At 32.9% G+C, this 20761-nt stretch overlaps 1 long non-coding RNA gene across 4 annotated transcripts; it reads left to right on the forward strand.

Annotated features, from left to right (window-relative positions):
• The first annotated feature begins 2013 nt into the window (after positions 1 to 2013).
• LOC127464606 (uncharacterized) lies at positions 2014 to 20242 on the forward strand. 4 transcript variants are annotated; one of them, XR_007901473.1, is made up of 4 exons: positions 2014 to 2711; positions 8459 to 8522; positions 9755 to 9839; positions 16770 to 17385. It is a non-coding gene; the product is annotated as an uncharacterized LOC127464606 (long non-coding RNA). The 4 variants fall into 4 exon arrangements; XR_007901472.1 differs by lacking the exons at positions 2014 to 2711; positions 16770 to 17385 and adding exons at positions 19016 to 19887; positions 19944 to 20242 and having other exon boundaries at positions 8164 to 8522; XR_007901471.1 differs by lacking the exon at positions 8459 to 8522 and having other exon boundaries at positions 9662 to 9839.
• The last annotated feature ends 519 nt before the right edge of the window (positions 20243 to 20761 follow it).

Here is a 20761-nt window from a genome sequence, read left to right on the forward strand (position 1 = left end):
CCTCATTTTAATTTTTTTAGGCTCCTCTCCGGATTTTAATTTTTTTAGGCTCCTCTCCTGATTTTAATTTTTTTAGGCTCCTCTCCTGATTTTAATTTTTTTAGGCTCCTCTCCTGATTTTAATTTTTTTAGGCTCCTCTCCTGATTTTTAGATTTTTAGGCTCCTCTCCTGATTTTTAGATTTTCATGCTCTTCTCCTGATTTTAAGATTTTTAGGCTCCTCTCCTGATTTTAATTTTTTTAGGCTGCTCTCTTGATTTTTATTCTCTTAGGCTCTTCTCCTGCTTTTAATATTTTTAGGCTCCTATCCTGATTTAAAATTTTTTTGGGCTCCTGTCCTGATTTTTATTTTTTTAGGCTCCTCTGCTGGTTTTAATTTTTTTTTGGCTCCTCTCCTGATTTTTAAATTTTTAGGCTCCTCTCCTGATTTTTGTTCTCTTAGACTCCTCTCCTGCTTTTAATTTTTTTAGGCTCCTCTGCTGGTTTTAATTTTTTTAGGCTCCCCTCCTGATAATAATTCTTTTAGGCTCCTCTCATTATTCTAGTTTTTGTAGGCTCCTGTCCTGATTTTAATTTTTGTATGCTCTTGTCCTGATTTTAATTTTTTTAGACTCCTCTCCTGATTTTATGATTTTTAGGCTCCTCTCCTGATTTTAATTTTTTTAGGCTCCTCTCCTGATTTTTGTTTTTTTTAGGCTCCTCTCCTGATTTTTAGATTTTTAGGCTCCTCTCCTGATTTTATTTTTTTTAGGCTCCTCTCCTGATTTTATTTTTTTTAGACTCCTCTCCTGATTTTTATTTGTTTAGTGTCCTCTCCTGATTTTAATTTTTTTAGGCTGCTCTCTTGATTTTTATTCTCTTAGGATCTTCTCCTGATTTTAATTTTTTTAGGCTCCTTTCCTGATTTTTGGTTTTTTTTAGGCTCCTCTCCTGATTTTTAGATTTTTAGGCTCGTCTCCAGATTTTAGGATTTTTATACTCCTTTCCTGATTTTAATTTTTTTTGGCTCCTCTCCTGATTTTAATTTTCTTAGGCACCTTTCCTGATTTAAAATTTTTTTGGGCTCCTCTCCTGGTTTTAATTTTTTTAGGTTCCTCTCCTGATTTTAATTTTTTTAGGCTTCTCTCCTGATTTTAATTTATTTGGGCTCCTCTTCTGATTTTAATTTTCTTAGGCTCCTCTCCTGATTTTAATTTTTTTAGGCTGCTCTCCTTATTTTTATTCTCTTAGGCTCTTCTCCTGATTTTAAGATTTTTAGGCTCATTTCCTGATTTAAACTTTTTTTTTGGCTCTTCTCCTGATTTTAATTTTTTTAGTCTCCTCTCCTGATTTTTAGGATTTAAGGCTCGTCTCCTGATTTTTAGATTTTTAGGCTCCTCTCCTGATTTTCAGATTTTTATACTCCTCTCCTTATTTTAATTTTTTTAGACTCCTTTCCTGATATTAATTTTTTTAGGCTCCTCTCCTGATTTTTGTTTTTTTTTAGGCTCCTCTCCTGATTTTTAGATTTTTAGGCTCGTCTCCTGATTTTAAGATTTTTATACTCCTCTCCTTATTTTAATTTTTTTAGACTCCTCTCCTGATTTTAATTTTTTTAGGCTCCTCTCCTTATTTTTATTCTCTTAGGCTCTTCTCCTGATTTTAAGATTTTTAGGCTCATTTCTTGATTTAAAATTTATTAGGCTCCTCTCCTGATTTTTGTTTTTTTTTAGGCTCCTCTCCTGATTTTTAGGATTTTAGACTCTTCTCCTGATTTTAAGATTTTTAGGCTCCTCTCCTGATTTAATTTTTTCAGGCTCCTCTCCTGATTATAATTTTTTAAGTCTCCTCTCCTGATTTTTAGACTTTTAGACTCTTCTCCTGATTTTATTTTATTAAGCCCCTCTCCTGATTTTTAGATTTTTAGGCTCCTCTCCTGATTTTAATTTTTTTAGGCACCTTTCCTGATTTAAAATTTTTTTGGGCTCCTCTCCTGGTTTTAATTTTCTTAGGCTCCTCTCCTGATTTTAATTTTTTTAGACTCCTCTCCTGATTTTAATTTTCTTAGGCTCCTCTCCTGATTTTAATTTTTTTAGACTCCTCTCCTGATTTTAATTTTTTTAGGCTCCTCTCCTGATTTTAATTTTCTTAGGCTCCTCTCCTGATTTTAATTTTCTCAGGCTCCTCTCCTGATTTTAATTTTTTTAGACTCCTCTCCTGATTTTAATTTTTTTAGACTCGTCTCCTGATTTTAATTTGTTTAGTCTCCTCTCCAGATTTTAATTTTTTTAGTCTCCTCTCCTGATTTTAATTTTTTTAGGCTCCTCTCCTGATTTTTAGTGTTTTAGGCTCGTCTCCAGATTTTAAGATCTTTATACTCCTTTCCTGATTTTAATTTTTTTAGGCTCCTCTCCTGATTTTAGTTTTTATAGTTTCCTCTCCTGATATTATTTTTTTAGGCTCCTCCCATGATTCTAGTTTTTGTAGGCTCCTGTCCTGATTTTAATTTTTGTAGGCTCCTCTCCTGGTTTTAATTTTTTTAGTCTCCTCTCCTGATTTTAATTTTTTTTGGCTGCTCTCTTGATTTTTATTCTCTTAGGCTCTTCTCCTGATTTTAATATTTTTAGGCTCCTTTCCTGATTTAAAATTTTTTTGGGCTCCTGTCCTGATTTTTATTTTTTTAGGCTCCTCTGCTGGTTTTAATTTTTTTTGGCTCCTCTCCTGATTTTTAGGTTTTTAGGCTCCACTCCTGATTTCAATTTTTTTAGGCTCCTCTCCTGATTTTTCTTTTTTTAGGCTCCTCTCCTGATTTTAGTTTTTTTAGTTTCCTCTCCTGATATTAATTTTTTTAGGCTCCTCTCCTGATTTTTGTTTTTTTTTAGGCTCCTCTCCTGATTTTTAGATTTTTAGGCTCGTCTCCTGATTTTAAGATTTTTATACTCCTCTCCTTATTTTAATTTTTTTAGGCTCCTCTCATGATTTTAATTTTTTTAGGCTCCTCTCCTTTTTTTTAATTTTTTTAGGCTCTTCTCCTTATTTTTATTCTCTTAGGCTCTTCTCCTGATTTTAAGATTTTTAGGCTCATTTCTTGATTTAAAATTTATTAGGCTCCTCTCCTGATTTTTGTTTTTTTTAGGCTCCTCTCCTGATTTTTAGGATTTTAGACTCTTCTCCTGATTTTAAGATTTTTAGGCTCCTCTCCTGATTTAATTTTTTCAGGCTCCTCTCCTGATTATAATTTTTTAAGTCTCCTCTCCTGATTTTTAGACTTTTAGACTCTTCTCCTGATTTTATTTTATTAAGCCCCTCTCCTGATTTTTAGATTTTTAGGCTCCTCTCCTGATTTTAATTTTTTTAGGCACCTTTCCTGATTTAAAATTTTTTTGGGCTCCTCTCCTGGTTTTAATTTTTTTAGGTTCCTCTCCTGATTTTAATTTTTTTAGGCTTCTCTCCTGATTTTAATTTATTTGGGCTCCTCTCCTGATTTTAATTTTCTTAGGCTCCTCTCCTGATTTTAATTTTTTTAGGCACCTTTCCTGATTTAAAATTTTTTTGAGCTCCTCTCCTGGTTTTAATTTTTTTAGACTCCTCTCCTGATTTTAATTTTTTTAGTCTCCTCTCCTGATTTTAATTTTTTTAGGCTCCTCTCCTGATTTTAGTTTTTATAGTTTCCTCTCCTGATTTTAATTTTTTTAGGCTCCTCTCATGATTCTAGTTTTTGTAGGCTCCTGTCCTGATTTTAATTTTTGTAGGCTCCTCTCTTGATTTTAATTTTTTTGGGCTCCTCGTCTGATTTTAATTTTTTTAGGCTCCTCTCCTGGTTTTAATTTTTTTAGTCTCCTCTCCTGATTTTAATTTTTTTAGGCTCCTCTCCTGATTTTAGTTTTTTTAGTTTCCTCTCCTGATATTAATTTTTTTAGGCTCCTCTCCTGATTTTAATTTTTTTAGGCTCTTCTCCTGATTTTAATTTTTTTAGGTTCCTCTCCTGATTTTAATTTTTTTAGGCTGCTCTCCTGATTCTTATTCTCTTATGCTCTTCTCCTGATTTTAATTTTTTTAGGCTCCTCTCCTTATTTTTAGGATTTTAGGCTCATCTCCTGATTTTAAGATTTTTAGGCTCCTCTCCTGGTTTTCACATTTTTACGCTCCTCTCCTGGTTTTCAGATTTTTATACTCCTCTCCTGATTTTAGTTTTTCAGGCTCCTCTCCTGATTTTAATTTTTTTAGGCTCCTCTCCTGATTTTAATTTTTTTAGGCTCCTCTCCTTTTTTTTTATTCTCTTAGGCTCTTCTCCTGATTTTAAGATTTTTAGGCTCATTTCCTGATTTAAAATTTTTTTGGCTCCTCTCCTGATTTTAATTTTTTAAGGCTCCTCTCCTGATTAAAATTTTTTAAGGCTCCTCTCCTGATTTTAATTTTTTTAGACTTATCTCCTTATTTTAATTTTTTTAGGCTCCTCTCCTGATTTTTGGTTTTTTTTAGGCTCCTCTCCTGATTTTTAGATTTTTTGGCTCCTCTCCTGATTTTAATTTTTTTAGACTCCTCTCCTGATTTTTGTTTTTTTTAGGCTCCTCTCCTGATTTTAAGATTTTTATACTCCTCTCCTGATTTTAATTTTTTAGGTTCCTCTCCTGATTTCAAGATTTTTAGGCTCCTCTCCTGATTTCCGATTTTTAGGCTCCTCTCCTGATTTTAGTTTTTTCAGGCTCCTCTCCTGATTATAATTTTTTTACTCTCCTCTCCTGATTTAGATTTTTAGACCCTTCTCCTGATTTTATTTTATTAGGCCCCTCTCCTGATTTTTAGATTTTTAGGCTCCTCTCCTGATTTTAATTTTTTTAGGCACCTTTCCTGATTTAAAATTTTTTTGGGCTCCTCTCCTGATTTTAATTCTTTTAGGCACCTTTCCTGATTTAAAATTTTTTTAGGCTTTTCTCCTGATTTTATTTTTTTAGGCTCCTCTCCAGATTTTTGTTCTCTTAGGCTCCTTTCCTGATTTTAATTGTTTTAGGCTCCTCTCCTGATTTTAATTGTTTTAGGCTCCTCTCCTGATTTTAATTGTTTTAGGCTCATCTCCTGATTTTAATTGTTTTAGGCTCCTCTCCTGATTTTAATTTTTTTAGGCTCCTTTCATGATTCTAGTTTTTGTAGGCTCCTGTTCTTATTTTACTTTTTTTAGGCTCCTCTCCTGATTTTAATTTTTTTAGGCTCCTCTCCTGATTTTAATTTTTTTAGGCTCCTCTCCTGATTTTTAGATTTTTAGTCTCCTCTCCTGATTTTTATTCTCTTAGGCTCCTCTCCTGCTTTTAATTTTTTTAGGCTCCTCTGCTGGTTTTAATTTTTTTAGGCTCCTCTCCTGATTTTAATTTTTTTAGGCACCTTTCATGATTCTAGTTTTTGTAGGCTCCTGTTCTTATTTTACTTTTTTTAGGCTCCTCTCCTGATTTTAATTTTTTTAGGCTCCTCTCCTGATTTTAATTTTTTTAGGCTCCTCTCCTGATTTTAATTTTTTTAGGCTGCTCTCCTTTATTTTATTCTCTTAAGCTCTTCTCCTGATTTTAAGATTTTTAGGCTCATTTCCTGATTTAAAATTTTTTTGGCTCCTCTCATGATTTTAATTTTTTTAGGCTCCTCTCCTGATTTTTAGGATTTTAGGCTCGTCTCCTGATTTTAAGATTTTTAGGCTCCTCTCCTGATTTTCAGATTTTTAGACTCCTCTCCTGATTTTAGTTTTTTCAGGCTCCTCTCCTGATTTTAATTTTTTAAGGCTCCTCTCCTGATTTTAATTTTCTTAGGCTCCTCTCCTGATTTTAATTTTCTTAGGCTCCTCTCCTGATTTTAATTTTCTTAGGCTCCTCTCCTGATTTTAATTTTCTTAGGCTCCTCTCCTGATTTTAATTTTTTTAGGCTCCTCTCCTGATTTTAAGATTTTTATACTCCTCTCCTGATTTTAATTTTTTTGTGCTCCTCTTCTGGTTTTAATTTTTTTAGACTCCTCTCCTGATTTTAATTTGTTTAGTCTCCTCTCCTGATTTGAATTTTTTTTGGCAGCTCTCTTGATTTTTATTCTCTTAGGCTCTTCTCCTGATTTTAATATTTTTAGGCTCCTTTCCTGATTTAAAATTTTTTTGAGCTCCTGTCCTGATTTTAATTTTTTTTAGGCTCCTCTCCTGATTTCAATTTTTTTAGACTCTTCTCCTGATTTTTAATTTTTTTAGGCTCCTCTCCTGATTTTGGTTTTTTTTAGGCTCCTCTCCTGATTTTTAGATTTTTAGGCTCCTCTCCTGAATTTTAGATTTTTAGGCTCCTCTCCTGATTTTAATTTTTTTAGGCTCCTCTCCTGATTTTATTTTATTAGCCCCTTCTCCTGATTTTAAGATTTTTAGGCTCCTCTCCTGATTTTCAGATTTTTATACTCCTCTCCTGATTTTAGTTTTTCAGGCTCCTCTCCTGATTTTAATTTTTTTAGTCTCCTCTCCTGATTTTAATTTTTTTAGGCTCCTCTCCTTTTTTTTTATTCTCTTAGGCTCTTCTCCTGATTTTAAGATTTTTAGGCTCATTTCCTGATTTAAAATTTTTTTGGCTCCTCTCCTGATTTTAATTTTTTAAGGCTCCTCTCCTGATTAAAATTTTTTAAGGCTCCTCTCCTGATTTTAATTTTTTTAGACTTATCTCCTTATTTTAATTTTTTTAGGCTCCTCTCCTGATTTTTGGTTTTTTTTAGGCTCCTCTCCTGATTTTTAGATTTTTTGGCTCCTCTCCTGATTTTAATTTTTTTAGACTCCTCTCCTGATTTTTGTTTTCTTTAGGCTCCTCTCCTGATTTTAAGATTTTTATACTCCTCTCCTGATTTTAATTTTTTAGGTTCCTCTCCTGATTTCAAGATTTTTAGGCTCCTCTCCTGATTTCCGATTTTTAGGCTCCTCTCCTGATTTTAGTTTTTTCAGGCTCCTCTCCTGATTATAATTTTTTTACTCTCCTCTCCTGATTTAGATTTTTAGACCCTTCTCCTGATTTTATTTTATTAGGCCCCTCTCCTGATTTTTAGATTTTTAGGCTCCTCTCCTGATTTTAATTTTTTTAGGCACCTTTCCTGATTTAAAATTTTTTTGGGCTCCTCTCCTGATTTTAATTTTTTTAGGCACCTTTCCTGATTTAAAATTTTTTTAGGCTCCTCTCCTGATTTTATTTTTTTAGGCTCCTCTCCAGATTTTTATTCTCTTAGGCTCCTTTCCTGATTTTAATTGTTTTAGGCTCCTCTCCTGATTTTAATTGTTTTAGGCTCCTCTCCTGATTTTAATTGTTTTAGGCTCCTCTCCTGATTTTAATTGTTTTAGGCTCCTCTCCTGATTTTAATTTTTTTAGGCTCCTTTCATGATTCTAGTTTTTGTAGGCTCCTGTTCTTATTTTACTTTTTTTAGGCTCCTCTCCTGATTTTAATTTTTTTAGGCTCCTCTCCTGATTTTAATTTTTTTAGGCTCCTCTCCTGATTTTTAGATTTTTAGTCTCCTCTCCTGATTTTTATTCTCTTAGGCTCCTCTCCTGCTTTTAATTTTTTTAGGCTCCTCTGCTGGTTTTAATTTTTTTAGGCTCCTCTCCTGATTTTAATTTTTTTAGGCTCCTTTCATGATTCTAGTTTTTGTAGGCTCCTGTTCTTATTTTACTTTTTTTAGGCTCCTCTCCTGATTTTAATTTTTTTAGGCTCCTCTCCTGATTTTAATTTTTTTAGGCTCCTCTCCTGATTTTAATTTTTTTAGGCTGCTCTCCTTTATTTTATTCTCTTAAGCTCTTCTCCTGATTTTAAGATTTTTAGGCTCATTTCCTGATTTAAAATTTTTTTGGCTCCTCTCCTGATTTTAATTTTTTTAGGCTCCTCTCCTGATTTTTAGGATTTTAGGCTCGTCTCCTGATTTTAAGATTTTTAGGCTCCTCTCCTGATTTTCAGATTTTTAGACTCCTCTCCTGATTTTAGTTTTTTCAGGCTCCTCTCCTGATTTTAATTTTTTAAGGCTCCTCTCCTGATTTTAATTTTCTTAGGCTCCTCTCCTGATTTTAATTTTCTTAGGCTCCTCTCCTGATTTTAATTTTCTTAGGCTCCTCTCCTGATTTTAAGATTTTTATACTCCTCTCCTGATTTTAATTTTTTTGTGCTCCTCTTCTGGTTTTAATTTTTTTAGACTCCTCTCCTGATTTTAATTTGTTTAGTCTCCTCTCCTGATTTGAATTTTTTTTGGCAGCTCTCTTGATTTTTATTCTCTTAGGCTCTTCTCCTGATTTTAATATTTTTAGGCTCCTTTCCTGATTTAAAATTTTTTTGAGCTCCTGTCCTGATTTTAATTTTTTTTAGGCTCCTCTCCTGATTTCAATTTTTTTAGGCTGCTCTCTTGATTTTTATTCTCTTAGGCTCTTCTCCTGATTTTAAGATTTTTAGGCTCTTTTCCTGATTTTAATTTTTTTTGGCTCCTCCCCTGATTTTTAGATTTTTAGGCTCCTCTCCTGATTTCAATTTTTTTAGGCTCCTCTCCTGATTTTAATTTTTTTAGGTTCCTCTCCTGATATTAATTTTTTTAGGCTCCTTTCCTGATTTTTAGATTTTTATACTCCTCTCCTGATTTTAATTTTTTTAGGCTCCTCTCCTGATTTTGATTTTTTTAGACTCCTCTCCTGATTTTATTTTATTAGGCCCCTCTCCTGATTTTTAGATTTTTAGGCTCCTCTCCTGATTTTTAGGTTTTTATGCTCTTCTCCTGATTTTAAGATTTTTAGGCTCCTCTCCTGGTTTAATTTTTTTTAGACTCCTCTCCTGATTTTAATTTGTTTAGTGTCCTCTCCTGATTTTAATTTTTTTAGGCTGCTCTCTTGATTTTTATTCTCTTGGGCTCTTCTCCTGATTTTAATATTTTTAGGCTCCTCTGCTGATTTTAATTTTTTTAGGCTCCTCTCCTGATTTCAATTTTTTTAGCCTCCTCCCCTGATTTTTGTTTTTTTAGGCTCCTCTCCTGATTTTAGTTTTTTAGGTTCCCCTCCTGATATTACTTTTTTTAGGCTCCTCTCCTGATTTTTAGATTTTTAGTCTCCTCTCCTGATTTTTATTCTCTTAGGCTCCTCTCCTGCTTTTAATTTTTTTAGGCTCCTCTGCTGGTTTTAGTTTTTTTAGGCTCCTCTCCTGGTTTTAATTTTTTTAGGTTGCTCTCCTTATTTTTATTCTCTTAGGCTCTTCTCCTGATTTTAAGATTTTTAGGCTCATTTCCTTATTTAAAATTTTTTTGGCTCCTCTCCTGATTTTAATTTTTTTAGGCTCCTCTCCTGATTTTTTTTTTTTTAGGCTCCTTTCCTGATTTTTAGATTTTTATGCTCCTTCTCCTGGTTTTAAGATTTTTGTACTCCTCTCCTGGTTTCAATTTTTTTAGACTCCTCTTCTGATTTTAATTTGTTTAGTGTCCTCTCCTGATTTTAATTTTTTTAGGCTGCTCTCTTGATTTTTATTCTCTTAGGCTCTTCTCCTGATTTTAATATTTTTAGTCTCTTCTCCTGATTTTAATTTTTTTAGGCTCCTTTCCTGATTTTAATTTTTTTAGGCTGCTCTCTTGATTTTTATTCTCTTAGGCTCTTCTCCTGATTTTAATATTTTTAGGCTCTTTTCCTGATTTTAATTTTTTTTGGCTCCTCTCCTGATTTTTAGATTTTTAGGCTCCTCTCCTGATTTCAATTTTTTTAGGCTCCTCTCCTGATTTTTGTTTTTTTTAGGCTCCTCTCCTGATTTTAATTTTTTTAGGTTCCTCTCCTGATATTAATTTTTTTAGGCTCCTCTCCTGATTTTTGTTTTTTTTAGGCTCCTCTCCTGATTTTAATTTTTTTAGGTTCCTCTCCTTCTTTTAATTTTTTTAGGCTCCTCTCCTGATTTTTGGTTTTTTTTAGGCTCCTCTCCTGATTTTTAGATTTTTAGGCTCGTCTCCTGATTTTAAGATTTTTATACTCCTCTCCTTATTTTAATTTTTTTAGGCTCCTCTCCTGATTTTAATTTTTTTAGGCTCCTCTCCTTTTTTTTAATTTTTTTAGGCTCCTCTCCTTATTTTTATTCTCTTAGGTTCTTCTCCTGATTTTAAGATTTTTAGGCTCATTTCTTGATTTAAAATTTATTAGGCTCCTCTCCTGATTTTTGTTTTTTTTAGGGTCCTCTCCTGATTTTTAGGATTTTAGACTCTTCTCCTGATTTTAAGATTTTTAGGCTCCTCTCCTGATTTAATTTTTTCAGGCTCCTCTCCTGATTATAATTTTTTAAGTCTCCTCTCCTGATTTTTAGACTTTTAGACTCTTCTCCTGATTTTATTTTATTAAGCCCCTCTCCTGATTTTTAGATTTTTAGGCTCCTCTCCTGATTTTAATTTTTTTAGGCACCTTTCCTGATTTAAAATTTTTTTGGGCTCCTCTCCTGGTTTTAATTTTTTTAGGTTCCTCTCCTGATTTTAATTTTTTTAGGCTTCTCTCCTGATTTTAATTTTATTTGGGCTCCTCTCCTGATTTTAATTTTCTTAGGCTCCTCTCCTGATTTTAATTTTTTTAGGCTCCTCTCCTGATTTTAATTTTTTTAGACTCCTCTCCTGATTTTAATTTGTTTAGTCTCCTCTCCAGATTTTAATTTTTTAGTCTCCTCTCCTGATTTTAATTTTTTTAGGCTCCTCTCCTGATTTTTAGTATTTTAGGCTCGTCTCCAGATTTTAAGATTTTTATACTCCTTTCCTGATTTTAATTTTTTTAGGCTCCTCTCCTGATTTTAGTCTTTATAGTTTCCTCTCCTGATTTTAATTTTTTTAGGCTTCTCTCATGATTCTAGTTTTTGTAGGCTCCTGTCCTGATTTTAATTTTTGTAGGCTCCTCTCTTGATTTTAATTTTTTTGGGCTCCTCGTCTGATTTTAATTTTTTTAGGCTCCTCTCCTGGTTTTAATTTTTTTAGTCTCTTCTCCTGATTTTAATTTTTTTTGGCTGCTCTCTTGATTTTTATTCTCTTAGGCTCTTCTCCTGATTTTAATATTTTTAGGCTCCTTTCCTGATTTAAAATTTTTTTGGGCTCCTGTCCCGATTTTTATTTTTTTAGGCTCCTCTGCTGGTTTTAATTTTTTTTGGCTCCTCTCCTGATTTTTAGATTTTTAGGCTCCTCTCCTGATTTCAATTTTTTTAGGCTCCTCTCCTGATTTTTCTTTTTTTAGGCTCCTCTCCTGATTTTAGTTTTTTTAGTTTCCTCTCCTGATATTAATTTTTTTAGGCTCCTCTCATGATTCTAGTTTTTTTAGGCTCCTCTCCTGATTTTAATTTTTTTAGGCTCCTCTCCTGATTTTTAGGATTTTATGCTCGTCTCCTGATTTTTAGATTTTTAGGCTCCTCTCCTGATTTTCAGATTTTTAGGCTCCTCTCCTGATTTTCAGATTTTTCAGGCTCCTCTCCTGATTATAATTTTTTAAGGCTCCTCTCCTGATTGCAATTTTTTTAGACTCTTCTCCTGATTTTTAATTTTTTTAGGCTCCTCTCCTGATTTTGGTTTTTTTTAGGCTCCTCTCCTGATTTTTAGATTTTTAGGCTCCTCTCCTGATTTTTAGATTTTTAGGCTCCTCTCCTGATTTTAATTTTTTTAGGCTCCTCTCCTGATTTTAATTTTTTTAGGTTCCTCTCCTGATTTTATTTTATTAGCCCCCTCTCCTGATTTTAAGATTTTTAGGCTCCTCTCCTGATTTTCAGATTTTTATACTCCTCTCCTGATTTTAGTTTTTCAGGCTCCTCTCCTGCTTTTAATATTTTTAGGCTCCTCTCCTGATTTTAATTTTTTTAGGCTGCTCTCCTTTTTTTTTATTCTCTTAGGCTCTTCTCCTGATTTTAAGATTTTTAGTCTCATTTCCTGATTTAAAATTTTTTTGGCTCCTCTCCTGATTTTAATTTTTTCAGGCTCCTCTCCTGATTATAATTTTTTTAGGCTCCTCTCCTGATTTTAAAATTTTTAGGCTCCTCTCCTGATTTTCAGATTTTTATACTCCTCTCCTGATTTTAGTTTTTCAGGCTCCTCTCCTGCTTTTAATATTTTTAGGCTCCTCTCCTGATTTTAATTTTTTTAGGCTCCTCTCCTTTTTTTTTATTCTCTTAGGCTCTTCTCCTGATTTTAAGATTTTTAGTCTCATTTCCTGATTTAAAATTTTTTGGGCTCGTCTCCTGATTTTAATTTTTTAAGGCTCCTCTCCTGATTTTTATTTTTTTAGACTTATCTCCTTATTTTAATTTTTTTAGGCTCCTCTCCTGATTTTTGGTTTTTTTTAGGCTCCTCTCCTGATTTTTAGATTTTTTGACTCCTCTCCTGATTTTAATTTTTTTAGACTCCTCTCCTGATTTTTGTTTTTTTTAGACTCCTCTCCTGATTTTAAGATTTTTATACTCCTCTCCTGATTTTAATTTTTTAGGTTCCTCTCCTGATTTCAAGATTTTTAGGCTCCTCTCCTGATTTTAGTTTTTTCAGGCTCCTCTCCTGATTATAATTTTTTTACTCTCCTCTCCTGATTTAGATTTTTAGACCCTTCTCCTGATTTTATTTTATTAGGCCCCTCTCCTGATTTTTAGGTTTTTAGGCTCCTCTCCTGATTTTAATTTTTTTAGGCACCTTTCCTGATTTAAAATTTTTTTGGGCTCCTCTCCTGGTTTTAATTTTTTTAGGCTCCTCTCCTGATTTTAATTTTTTTTGGGCTCCTCTCCTGATTTTAATTTTTTTAGGCACCTTTCCTGATTTTAAAATTTTCAGTCTCCTCTCCAGATTTTTATTCTCTTAGGCTCCTTTCCTGATTTTAATTGTTTTAGGCTCCTCTCCTGATTTTCATTTGTTTAGTCTCCTCTCCTGATTTGAATTTTTTTTGGCAGCTCTCTTGATTTTTATTCTCTTAGGCTCTTCTCCTGATTTTAATGTTTTTAGGCTCCTTTCCTGATTTAAAATTTTTTTGAGCTCCTGTCCTGATTTTAATTTTTTTTAGACTCCTCTCCTGATTTTAATTTTTTTAGGCTGCTCTCTTGATTTTTATTCTCTTAGGCTCTTCTCCTGATTTTAATATTTTTAGGCTCTTTTCCTGATTTTAATTTTTTTTGGCTCCTCTCCTGATTTTTAGATTTTTAGGCTCCTCTCCTGATTTCAATTTTTTTAGGCTCCTCTCCTGATTTTAATTTTTTTAGGTTCCTCTCCTGATATTAATTTTTTTAGGCTCCTCTCCTGATTTTTGTTTTTTTTAGGCTCCTCTCCTGATTTTTGTTTTTTTTAGGCTCCTCTCCTGATTTTAATTTTTTTAGGTTCCTCTCCTGATATTAATTTTTTTAGGCTCCTCTCCTGATTTTTTTTTTTTTTAGGCTCCTCTCCTGATTTTAATTTCTTTAGGTTCCTCTCCTGATATTAATTTTTTTAGTCTCCTCTCCTGATTTTTATTCTCTTAGGCTCCTCTCCTGCTTTTAATTTTTTTAGGCTCCTCTGCTGGTTTTAATTTTTTTAGGCTCCTCTCCTGATTTTAATTTTTTTAGGCTCCTTTCATGATTCTAGTTTTTGTAGGCTCCTGTCCTGATTTTACTTTTTTTAGGCTCCTCTCCTGATTTTAATTTTTTTAGGCTCTTCTCCTGATTTTAATTTTTTTAGGCTCCTCTCCTGATTTTAATTCTTTTAGACTCCTCTCCTGATTTTAATTTATTTGGGCTGCTCTCCTGATTTTAATTTTCTTAGGCTCGTCTCCTGATTTTACGATTTTTATACTCCTCTCCTGATTTTAATTTTTTTAGGCTCCTCTCCTGATTTTAATTTTTTTAGGCTCCCCTCCTGATTTTTGTTTTTTTTAGGATCCTCTCCTGATTTTTAGATTTTTAGGCTCGTCTCCTGATTTTAAGATTTTTATACTCCTCTCCTGATTTTAATTTTTTTAGGCTCCTCTCCTGATTTTAATTTTTTTAGGCTGCTCTCCTTTATTTTATTCTCTTACGCTCTTCTCCTGATTTTAAGATTTTTAGGCTCATTTCCTGATTTAAAATTTTTTTGGCTCCTCTCCTGATTTTAATTTTTTTAGGCTCCTCTCCTGATTTTTAGGATTTTAGGCTCGTCTCCTGATTTTAAGATTTTTAGGCTCCTCTCCTGATTTTCAGATTTTTAGACTCCTCTCCTGATTTTAGTTTTTTCAGGCTCCTCTCCTGATTTTAATTTTTTAAGGCTCCTCTCCTGATTTTAATTTTCTTAGGCTCCTCTCCTGATTTTAATTTTCTTAGGCTCCTCTCCTGATTTTAAGATTTTTATACTCCTCTCCTGATTTTAAGATTTTTATACTCCTCTCCTGATTTTAATTTTTTTGTGCTCCTCTCCTGGTTTTAATTTTTTTAGACTCCTCTCCTGATTTTAATTTGTTTAGTCTCCTCTCCTGATTTGAATTTTTTTTGGCAGCTCTCTTGATTTTTATTCTCTTAGGCTCTTCTCCTGATTTTAATATTTTTATGCTCTTTTCCTGATTTTAATTTTTTTTGGCTCCTCCCCTGATTTTTAGATTTTTAGGCTCCTCTCCTGATTTCAATTTTTTTAGGCTCCTCTCCTGATTTTAATTTTTTTAGGTTCCTCTCCTGATATTAATTTTTTTAGGCTCCTCTCCTGATTTTTGTTTTTTTTAGGCTCCTCTCCTGATTTTAATTTTTTTAGGTTCCTCTCCTGATATTAATTTTTTTAGGCTCCTCTCCTGATTTTTAGATTTTTAGTCTCCTCTCCTGATTTTTATTCTCTTAGGCTCCTCTCCTGCTTTTAATTTTTTTAGGCTCCTCTGCTGGTTTTCATTTTTTTAGGCTGCTCTCCTGATATTAATTTTTTTAGACTCCTCTCATGATTCTAGTTTTTGTAGGCTCCTGTCCTGATTTTACTTTTTTTAGGCTCCTCTCCTGATTTTAATTTTTTTAGGCTCTTCTCCTGATTTTAATTTTCTTAGGCTCCTCTCCTGATTTTAATTTTTTTAGACTCCTCTCCTGATTTTAATTTATTTGGGCTGCTCTCCTGATTTTAATTTTCTTAGGCTCGTCTCCTGATTTTAAGATTTTTATACTCCTCTCCTGATTTTAATTTTTTTAGGCTCCTCTCCTGATTTTAATTTTTTTAGGCTGCTCTCCTTATTTTTATTCTCTTAGGCTCTTCTCCTGATTTTAAGATTTTTAGGCTCATTTCCTGATTTAAAATTTTTTTGGCTCCTCTCCTGATTTTAATTTTTTTAGGCTTTTCTCCTGATTTTTAGGATTTTAGGCTCGTCTCCTGATTTTAAGATTTTTAGGCTCCTCTCCTGATTTTCAGATTTTTAGACTCCTTTCCTGATTTTAGTTTTTTCAGGCTCCTCTCCTGATTTTAATTTTTTAAGGCTCCTCTCCTGATTTTAATTTTCTTAGGCTCCTCTCCTGATTTTAATTTTTTTAGGCTCCTCTCCTGATTTTAATTTTCTTAGGCTCCTCTCCTGATTTTAATTTTTTTAGGCTCCTCTCCTGATTTTAAGATTTTTAGGCTCCTCTCCTGATTTTAATTTTTTTAGGCTCCTCTCCTGATTTTAATTTTTTTAGGCTCCTTTCCTGATTTTTAGATTTTTATACTCCTCTCCTGATTTTAATTTTTTTAGGCTCCTCTCCTGATTTTGATTTTTTTAGGCTCCTCTCCTGATTTTATTTTATTAGGCCCCTCTCCTGATTTTTAGATTTTTAGGCTCCTCTCCTGATTTTTAGGTTTTTATGCTCTTCTCCTGATTTTAAGATTTTTAGGCTCCTCTCCTGGTTTAATTTTTTTTAGACTCCTCTCCTGATTTTAATTTGTTTAGTGTCTTCTCCTGATTTTAATTTTTTTAGGCTGCTCTCTTGATTTTTATTCTCTTGGGCTCTTCTCCTGATTTTAATATTTTTAGGCTCCTCTGCTGATTTTAATTTTTTTAGGCTCCTCTCCTGATTTCAATTTTTTTAGCCTCCTCCCCTGATTTTTGTTTTTTTAGGCTCCTCTCCTGATTTTAGTTTTTTAGGTTCCCCTCCTGATATTACTTTTTTTAGGCTCCTCTCCTGATTTTTAGATTTTTAGTCTCCTCTCCTGATTTTTATTCTCTTAGGCTCCTCTCCTGCTTTTAATTTTTTTAGGCTCCTCTGCTGGTTTTAATTTTTTTAGGCTCCTCTCCTGGTTTTAATTTTTTTAGGCTGCTCTCCTTATTTTTATTCTCTTAGGCTCTTCTCCTGATTTTAAGATTTTTAGGCTCATTTCCTTATTTAAAATTTATTTGGCTCCTCTCCTGATTTTAATTTTTTTAGGCTCCTCTCCTGATTTTTTTTTTTTTAGGCTCCTTTCCTGATTTTTAGATTTTTATGCTCCTTCTCCTGGTTTTAAGATTTTTGTACTCCTCTCCTGGTTTCAATTTTTTTAGACTCCTCTTCTGATTTTAATTTGTTTAGTGTCCTCTCCTGATTTTAATTTTTTTAGGCTGCTCTCTTGATTTTTATTCTCTTAGGCTCTTCTCCTGATTTTAATATTTTTAGTCTCTTCTCCTGATTTTAATTTTTTTAGGCTCCTCTCCTGATTTTAATTTTTTTAGGCTGCTCTCTTGATTTTTATTCTCTTAGGCTCTTCTCCTGATTTTAATATTTTTAGGCTCTTTTCCTGATTTTAATTTTTTTTGGCTCCTCTCCTGATTTTTAGATTTTTAGACTCCTCTCCTGATTTCAATTTTTTTAGGCTCCTCTCCTGATTTTTGTTTTTTTTAGGCTCCCCTCCTGATTTTAATTTTTTTAGGTTCCTCTCCTGATATTAATTTTTTTAGGCTCCTCTCCTGATTTTTGTTTTTTTTAGGCTCCTCTCCTGATTTTTATTTTTTTAGGTTCCTCTCCTGATATTAATTTTTTTAGGCTCCTCTCCTGATTTTTGTTTTTTTTAGGCTCCTCTCCTGATTTTAATTTTTTTAGGTTCCTCTCCTGATATTAATTTTTTTAGGCTCCTCTCCTGATTTTTAGATTTTTAGTCTCCTCTCCTGATTTTTATTCTCTTAGGCTCCTCTCCTGCTTTTAATTTTTTTTATGCTCCTCTGCTGGTTTTAATTTTTTTAAGCTCCTCTCCTGATATTAATTTTTTTAGGCTCCTCTCATGATTCTAGTTTTTGTAGGCTCCTGTCCTGATTTTAATTTTTGTAGGCTCCTGTCCTGATTTTAATTTTTGTAGGCTCTTCTCCTGATTTTAATTTTCTTAGGCTCCTCTCCTGATTTTAATTCTTTTAGACTCCTCTCCTGATTTTAATTTATTTGGGCTGCTCTCCTGATTTTAATTTTCTTAGGCTCGTCTCCTGATTTTAAGATTTTTATACTCCTCTCCTGATTTTAAGATTTTTATACTCCTCTCCTGATTTTAATTTTTTTAGGCTCCTCTCCTCATTTTAATTTTTTTCGGCTCCTCTCCTGATTTTTGTTTTTTTTAGGCTCCTCTCCTGATTTTTAGATTTTTAGGCTTGTCTCCTGATTTTAAGATTTTTATACTCCTCTCCTGATTTTCAGATTTTTAGGCTCCTCTCCTGATTTTAGTTTTTTCAGGCTCCTCTCCTGATTTTAATTTTTTTAGGCTCCTCTCCTGATTTTAATTTTTTTAGGCTCCTCTCCTGATTTTAATTTTTTTAGGCTCCTCTCCTGATTTTAATTTTTTTAGGCTCCTTTCCTGATTTTTAGATTTTTATACTCCTCTCCTGATTTTAATTTTTTTAGGCTCCTCTCCTGATTTTGATTTTTTTAGGCTCCTCTCCTGATTTTTTTTTTTTTAGGCTCCTTTCCTGATTTTTAGATTTTTATGCTCCTTCTCCTGGTTTTAAGATTTTTGTACTCCTCTCCTGGTTTCAATTTTTTTAGACTCCTCTTCTGATTTTAATTTGTTTAGTGTCCTCTCCTGATTTTAATTTTTTTAGGCTGCTCTCTTGATTTTTATTCTCTTAGGCTCTTCTCCTGATTTTAATATTTTTAGGCTCCTCTCCTGGTTTAATTTTTTTTAGACTCCTCTCCTGATTTTAATTTGTTTAGTGTCTTCTCCTGATTTTAATTTTTTTAGGCTGCTCTCTTGATTTTTATTCTTTTGGGCTCTTCTGATTTTAATATTTTTAGGCTCCTCTGCTGATTTTAATTTTTTTAGGCTCCTCTCCTGATTTTGGTTTTTTTTAGGCTCCTCTCCTGATTTTGGTTTTTTTTAGGCTCCTCTCCTGATTTTGGTTTTTTTTAGGCTCCTCTCCTGATTTTAGTTTTTTAGGTTCCCCTCCTGATATTACTTTTTTTAGGCTCCTCTCCTGATTTTTAGATTTTTAGTCTCCTCTCCTGATTTTTATTCTCTTAGGCTCCTCTCCTGCTTTTAATTTTTTTAGGCTCCTCTGCTGGTTTTAATTTTTTTAGGCTCCTCTCCTGGTTTTAATTTTTTTAGGCTGCTCTCCTTATTTTTATTCTCTTAGGCTCTTCTCCTGATTTTAAGATTTTTAGGCTCATTTCCTTATTTAAAATTTATTTGGCTCCTCTCCTGATTTTAATTTTTTTAGGCTCCTCTCCTGATTTTTTTTTTTTTAGGCTCCTTTCCTGATTTTTAGATTTTTATGCTCCTTCTCCTGGTTTTAAGATTTTTGTACTCCTCTCCTGGTTTCAATTTTTTTAGACTCCTCTTCTGATTTTAATTTGTTTAGTGTCCTCTCCTGATTTTAATTTTTTTAGGCTGCTCTCTTGATTTTTATTCTCTTAGGCTCTTCTCCTGATTTTAATATTTTTAGTCTCTTCTCCTGATTTTAATTTTTTTAGGCTCCTCTCCTGATTTTAATTTTTTTAGGCTGCTCTCTTGATTTTTATTCTCTTAGGCTCTTCTCCTGATTTTAATATTTTTAGGCTCTTTTCCTGATTTTAATTTTTTTTGGCTCCTCTCCTGATTTTTAGATTTTTAGACTCCTCTCCTGATTTCAATTTTTTTAGGCTCCTCTCCTGATTTTTGTTTTTTTTAGGCTCCCCTCCTGATTTTAATTTTTTTAGGTTCCTCTCCTGATATTAATTTTTTTAGGCTCCTCTCCTGATTTTTGTTTTTTTTAGGCTCCTCTCCTGATTTTTATTTTTTTAGGTTCCTCTCCTGATATTAATTTTTTTAGGCTCCTCTCCTGATTTTTGTTTTTTTTAGGCTCCTCTCCTGATTTTAATTTTTTTAGGTTCCTCTCCTGATATTAATTTTTTTAGGCTCCTCTCCTGATTTTTAGATTTTTAGTCTCCTCTCCTGATTTTTATTCTCTTAGGCTCCTCTCCTGCTTTTAATTTTTTTTATGCTCCTCTGCTGGTTTTAATTTTTTTAAGCTCCTCTCCTGATATTAATTTTTTTAGGCTCCTCTCATGATTCTAGTTTTTGTAGGCTCCTGTCCTGATTTTAATTTTTGTAGGCTCCTGTCCTGATTTTAATTTTTGTAGGCTCTTCTCCTGATTTTAATTTTCTTAGGCTCCTCTCCTGATTTTAATTCTTTTAGACTCCTCTCCTGATTTTAATTTATTTGGGCTGCTCTCCTGATTTTAATTTTCTTAGGCTCGTCTCCTGATTTTAAGATTTTTATACTCCTCTCCTGATTTTAAGATTTTTATACTCCTCTCCTGATTTTAATTTTTTTAGGCTCCTCTCCTCATTTTAATTTTTTTAGGCTCCTCTCCTGATTTTTGTTTTTTTTAGGCTCCTCTCCTGATTTTTAGATTTTTAGGCTTGTCTCCTGATTTTAAGATTTTTATACTCCTCTCCTGATTTTCAGATTTTTAGGCTCCTCTCCTGATTTTAGTTTTTTCAGGCTCCTCTCCTGATTTTAATTTTTTTAGGCTCCTCTCCTGATTTTAATTTTTTTAGGCTCCTCTCCTGATTTTAATTTTTTTAGGTTCCTCTCCTGATTTTAATTTTTTTAGGTTCCTCTCCTGATTTTAATTTTTTTAGGCTCCTTTCCTGATTTTTAGATTTTTATACTCCTCTCCTGATTTTAATTTTTTTAGGCTCCTCTCCTGATTTTGATTTTTTTAGGCTCCTCTCCTGATTTTATTTTATTAGGCCCCTCTCCTGATTTTTAGGTTTTTATGCTCTTCTCCTGATTTTAAGATTTTTAGGCTCCTCTCCTGGTTTAATTTTTTTTAGACTCCTCTCCTGATTTTAATTTGTTTAGTGTCCTCTCCTGATTTTAATTTTTTTAGGCTGCTCTCTTGATTTTTATTCTCTTAGGCTCTTCTCCTGATTTTAATATTTTTAGGCTCCTCTGCTGGTTTTAATTTTTTTAGGCTCCTCTCCTGATTTTTAGATTTTTAGACTCCTCTCCTGATTGTAATTTTTTTAGGCTCCTCTCCTGATTTTGGTTTTTTTTAGGCTCCTCTCCTGATTTTGGTTTTTTTTAGGCTCCTCTCCTGATTTTGGTTTTTTTTAGGCTCCTCTCCTGATTTTGGTTTTTTTTAGGCTCCTCTCCTGATTTTGGTTTTTTTTAGGCTCCTCTCCTGATTTTGGTTTTTTTTAGGCTCCTCTCCTGATTTTGGTTTTTTTTAGGCTCCTCTCCTGATTTTGGTTTTTTTTAGGCTCCTCTCCTGATTTTTGTTTTTTTTTAGGCTCCTCTCCTGATTTTTAGATTTTTATACTCCTCCCCTGATTTTAATTTTTTTATGCTCCTTTCCTGATTTTAATTTTTTTAGGCTCCTCTCCTGATTTTAATTTTTTTAGGCTGCTCTCCTTATTTTTATTCTCTTAGGCTCTTCTCCTGATTTTAAGATTTT

The sequence above is a fragment of the Manacus candei genome, unplaced genomic scaffold (genome assembly GCF_025592945.1).
Source record: "Manacus candei isolate 608988 ecotype Guabito, Panama unplaced genomic scaffold, ASM2559294v1 h1tg000242l, whole genome shotgun sequence".
In the NCBI taxonomy this organism is placed as follows: domain Eukaryota; kingdom Metazoa; phylum Chordata; class Aves; order Passeriformes; family Pipridae; genus Manacus; species Manacus candei.